The 5,679-nt window shown below is 54.4% G+C and overlaps 1 long non-coding RNA gene across 1 annotated transcript; it reads right to left on the reverse strand.

Moving 5' to 3' along the window:
- Window positions 1-2,254: 2,254 nt before the first annotated feature.
- On the reverse strand, window positions 2,255-5,296 carry LOC111531215. The gene is made up of 3 exons (XR_002728182.1): window positions 5,250-5,296; window positions 4,111-4,170; window positions 2,255-2,337 (listed from the first exon to the last, which is right to left on the reverse strand). It is a non-coding gene; the product is annotated as an uncharacterized LOC111531215 (long non-coding RNA).
- Window positions 5,297-5,679: the final 383 nt, after the last annotated feature.

Raw genomic sequence — 5,679 nt, forward strand, 5'->3', positions numbered from 1 at the left:
TGTGTCATCCCCAACCCCATTGGGGGACCCCAGCCTCCTGTGTCATCCGGGTCCTCACCGCAGGGCCCCAGCCTCCCATGTTATCGACCCCTTCCTTTCTAGGAAACAAGGCGTGGGCTGCAGCGTTCGAGTGGGTCCTGAATTTCCTGTTTCTTTAAGCTGAGAGATTTTACACACATGGGCACACTCCCCGGCTGCCACTTCTGACCTAGCCCAGAGAATTTCATGCAGCAGCAATTTCAGTAACAGGAAAAACCAGACCCAGGGAGCTATCTGAATGTCACAAGCCAGTCGCCTGGGGCAGGAATAGGACGGGCTGCCAGGCTCTCCCTCCCTGTCTCCACTTCCTTTCTCACGGCCACTGCTCCCTCCTGAAGGTGGCAGCAAGGGCAGAAGGATCCTTGGGACAGATGGCTTCCCATCCTTCCCTGGGGCCTCCAGGACCACCGTCCCGTCCCCATACCCTCCTACCCACTGCAGAACAACCCTGGCTGCCATACACACAAGTGGGGACCCTCGTAATTGCGTTCAGTTGGGCTGTGCTGAGCCCTCCTTCCCAGAGACGCTTCTCGTCAGCTGCACTCTGCTTCCAGCCTGAAACGGTGTCTCCACAATTGCCAGGCTCTGTGACAGCCCTCCCTGCAGTCAGCCTGCCTTATGCAGCGTTTTCTGAAACAGGACTTCTTTGCTGGGGAGGTCAATGGACAGGATTCTGGCCACGAAGCGGGACCAAGGAGGATGTGCCCCTGCTCCCCAAAAGCAAGAGAGCTACTCCAGCTGGCCTGTGGGATGACCAGGAACAGGCCTCAGGGTTCCCCACATCCCTGACACTGAGCCTGTAGATGAAGTGAATCTGTCATCAGGGTAACAAGGGGGTCGAGGAAGGCCTCCCAGAGGGGCTGATCACAGAGCTGGGTTCTGAAGGATGAAGAGGAGTTTGCAGAGCCAATCAAAGGAAAGGGCATGCAGAGGGAGGTTCTGGGACTTAGGAAGAGCCCAGCCCCACTGGGGAGCCTCAAGCTGCTCTGTGCTGCTGCCACATGCCTTTCAGAAGGGGAATGGAGCACAGGTGACGGAAGGAGCCCTGGTGTCTTCCTGCAGGGGCTCTTAGCAGGAATTAGGCAAGACCAGTGGCAGAATACAACTTGTGGGTTAGAAAAAGACCGTGGGAGGCTGCGCAGAAACCAGCCAGGGCTGTGGGAGCCATGCAAAATTCTACCTTGAAAGTGGGGAGCTCTGGTCATAAGAGATTTTCTTCTAATGTGAGCATTTCCTCTATGAAAGAGAATGGAGGGACATTTACAGACATTGTCAGATGAACTCTCAGAAAACCTTGGGAAGGAAATTGGAAAGCCCTGCCCGCCCCAGGCATGGCAGGCATACCGCGTTCCTGGCTAGTGAAGTGGTTTGCTCAGGAGTTTTTGCAGAACCAGAAAAGTTAGACGGAGTCCCATTTTAGAGATGGGGAAACAGAGGTAGAAGATGCTTTGGATGACAGTACTTTGGCGCCTGTGCCAGGAATCGCACCCGGATCACCCTGGACCACCTGCCTTTGATGTGGCATGGCAGCTGCATACATTTTCCTGTGCAGGCACTTGGGTGGCCTGTGTTGCCTCCAAATTCGGACATCTGGCGGCTTCTCGGTGACCCCACCTGAAACCCAATCTACCTCTTCCGAAGCCAGCAGATAGTGAATTGCTCAGTAAGAAAAAGGTCTGTGCAAAACAGGAGACTAGAAAGAAACCTCAGTGCCTCCAGGAACCTCATGTGAGCTCCGTTTGACTCTGCAGAAACAAGTTCCTTGCTTTTAGAGGAGTGATTGCAGCTGGGCATCATCCAGACCTGTGTGCAATGATTGGTTGAAGGCGTCTCTCCCACTAGATGGAAGGGCTCAGAGAACCAGGCAGTGGAAGGTGCATGACTGGGAGGAATGAAGGATGGCTGTCCTGAGGCTGTGCTCGAATGGAGGCTTATTTAACATGGAGCCTTGTGCAAAACACCCCGGAGCAGGCCCCTATAGAATCGAGATCACTCCGTGTGATCTGCTGCTTCCCTCTCCAGTGGTTTTTATCTTTGAACAGAGCAAATCCTGGCTCCACTGAGACCTGCTCCATGAGAGCCAAATGCAGCCACTGCACCAGGTTGGGGGTGAGGAACTTCTCAGCCATTCCGACAAGGCCTGGTCATCAAAAGCCACGATTTTCTTGCATTCTGGGCCTTGTGACTTCTTGAGACGGGAAAAATGAAGAGCTGTTCCACCATTTTGTTCTCAATCTAAAGGATCATTGCTTTGGAAAGCGGTCAGATTCTGCCTTTGGTTGATTTTAGGATCCAAAACTACGGCGATGGGAAAAGGGAAATGCATTTTAGGATTTCAGGTATTTTCTAAAATGTGCACATGATTATATCCTGCAATCTTAATGGTTCATGCATCTCACGCTCAACCAAGAGTCTCTACTGGCCTAAATGATCAAAGTATTTCCAGGAATTATTCAAGAAAAAAAATCTGCTCCCATCGCTCACCAGCTGAAACACCCTCAGCGGCTCCCTCTGCCCTCGGATGCAGTCACCCTCCTTACTGAGCTTAGTGAGGGCTGTACTAAGCCCTTCGCATTATTCTCTCATTTAAGTTTCACAACAGTCATATAAGGGACTATCATCAGACCCATTGCATGGATGAGAAAACTGATCCTTAGAGAGGTCAGGGACTGGTTCGAGCTGACTGTGCTGTATAGTGTCAGAGCGGGGATGACCCCAAACCCACCAAGGCCATTATTAGCACCCCCAAACTCCATGACCATCTCCTAACTCTCTCCCTCCCCCTCTTCTAATTCCTACCCATGGATGATACTGTTTGTGTCTCACCTACTACTCCAGTGAGCCCCTCCTGCTCACCTCCCTGGGCCCCAGGCCAGCCCCCCTGGGTGCTCCTGGCAGCAAAGCCCACATCTGATTAGGGAACTTCTTATTAGGAGGCTTCCTTGTTTGCTTTATCCACCTTCTCCAGACTGGGACCCCTGGAGACAGAGCCCTGTGCTCTGGAGGCCAGCTGGCCCCTTGCTGTGCCCGGCACAGAGCCTGGTGCCCACAAGGAAGGCAGTAAATCTGTGTGGAGCGTGTCATTTCATTCTGCATTGGAGGATCATTTTCATGCTCCACAACCTACTGTTATCAATAAAATTAATATTATCTTCCAGTAAAGTCTAGAGTGGTGCTTCTCACACTAGAGTAGGCGACAGGGCCACCCAGAGAGTCAGGTAAAACTCAGAGGCGCTGGCTCCAGAGGTGAGGCTGCGTGGCTGGTCCTGCCCCCGCCTCTGAGGGGCACTGCTCTGCAGCCAGGAGGCCACCCTTGAGTGCAACACTCAGCAACGAAAGGCACCTGGCTGGGCGATGACTGACAGTGAGGCAACTCCAAAACTCCCTTCCACAGCATTTACAAAACAGACACAGTCAAAGTTTTCTATTTGGAGGAGTCATTTGCTGCAATGGGGGTTTTCCCTTCATTTTTGGAAATGCCATGAAATAAAATGTTAAATGTGACTCCAATATCCTGATCTGAGGCACAGATCTGAGGCACACCGCAGTTACACCTCAGAGAAAACGTGGGGCTCCCCGGGAGAGGGGCCGCACTCAGCCTGGAGTTATGTTCTGACTTCTCAAAACACGAAACCATTTATATTGGCTTTGGCGCATTCAAAAGAAAATTCCCTTATGTCGCATGCACGCGCGTGTGCACACAGAGATCAGCTTTCGGTTCACAATGAGTGTGCCCCTGGGTCTTTTCTGTGTCTCACTCACTGAGGCCTGGGGGACCAGGCCCAGGGGGACTGACGGGGTGCCTCCATCTGTGCTCCTTGTCCCCGCTGGCCAGAGCTGGTGAATCACCCGGCCCCAGCAGTCTGCGTCCTTTCCCAATTACCGTAGCTGTCAGAGCTGACTAAAAAACCAGTAGCAGCTGGCAGGAAATGGGTAAGAAAACTGACCACAGATAAACTGTAGGACTCTACAGAGCAGCGGCAGATAGACTCGGGGACAGGAAGTGGAGCTGTTAGGACTCGGCCCTCGCCTGCTCCCGGGCACCTCAGGGTCATCTAAGGGTGCACGCACCTGAGATGCTGCGATGCTCGCATCACGCAGTGACCCTGCAGCAGGCAGCAGCCATGGCCCCTGAAGGGAAAGAAGCAGTCAGGAGTGGTGGAGAAGCACCCCCAAAAGCACTGGCCTTTGAGATTCCTGCGAAAGTAGTGGTTCTGCTAGTCTAGGGATGATGGAATCACGGCTGGCAGAGCCTGCACTGTTGGGGTCAAATGCCTGCTGGCCATGCACTGCCTCACCAGGCTCCAAAATGACCAGCTGCCAAATGACCAGCTCTCAGGCAGGGAGAGGCCACCGCACATTGAGAACAGTGCTGGTGTTGAGGTGGGGAAGCGCTTCTCTATGGAGTTACAGGTCCAGCGCTTTCAACATTCCCACTGCGTTTCAGCCAATGCCAAGGACAGGCCCTTTGGAATCCCTAGTGATGAGAAAGTAGCAGCCAGGTGGCATGCCGGATCCTTCCATGCATCGTCCCATTCCTGTTCACATGCCCTAGGAGGCAGCTTAGACTATCCCCATTTTACAGATGTGCAAACGGAGGCTCAGGATTAAATAGGCCCTGGGTTCCACCACCTATGAGGGGCAGAGCCCGGATTCAAAGCCTGACTGAGGTCTCTGCCCTGACGACCTCTGCTCACAGCAAGCCACTAGGTGCTGAGATGGGAAGAGGAGAGAAGGGGTCAGAGGGAGACAGGGGGTGAGCACAGCTGAGGAGCCTTGCCTGGGCCCTGATCCTTCGCCCAGAAAGAAAATGGGGTGGTCAGTGTTTAATCGCATCTTCCCAGTGGCCCAAGCTGGATGTCCACCCAGGACACCACCTCAAGCAGCCCAGCAAGGGGCACCCACCCTCTCTGCACCAAGGCAGACCCAAGGTGCTTCCAGGGACAGCCAGGGAAGGGTGGCTTCCGTGTGGCCTGCTCTGGGACAAGCTACTGTGACAAGAAGCTGCAGCATCTGCTATTGAATTTGTGACCCGGGCCTTGGTCCCTCAGAGGGTGCAGGGCACAGCTGGGGCAGAGGGTGAGGGTCTCCTGCCCATCTCTGGGAGGTGGCAGAGTGCACCTGCTCCACGGAGCGTGCGTGGCCCCCTCTGCTGGCGCCCGGTCCAGCTCTCGGGTGAGCGAGATGGAGTTCAGCTGGGCGTGACTCACCCCTGTTCCTGGAACTGTCTGAAGGCGGGGAGGATGCTGTGGGTAGGCTCTAACTGTATCATCTGGGCTGGGGCCGGTAGCAGATGGTCCTTATAAAAAAAAAAAAGTACTTCCATGTGGGCTTAAAATAGCACTGCACTCACCATCAGCTGAATGGGGAAATGTACGAGCCAGTCTTTCACGTGGGAGTGGGCACTGCAGGCTGGAGGTTGGGACAAGGGGCCCAGACACCAGCCACAGCGACTGAGCCCAGGAGGCAGAGAGGAGATGCCTCAGCATTCGCTTTGTGCCTGGCCTAGACCAGGCAGATGGCAGACACGGCCCCAAGCAGGCCCTGCACGACGAAGAAGATGACAATGGAGCCACAGAACCCCCCGGTTGCTGCATGGGAGCCGGCTGGGAAACTGAGACGCCACAACACCGGCCATCC

Source organism: Piliocolobus tephrosceles, chromosome 15 (assembly GCF_002776525.5).
Source record: "Piliocolobus tephrosceles isolate RC106 chromosome 15, ASM277652v3, whole genome shotgun sequence".
Taxonomy (NCBI): domain Eukaryota; kingdom Metazoa; phylum Chordata; class Mammalia; order Primates; family Cercopithecidae; genus Piliocolobus; species Piliocolobus tephrosceles.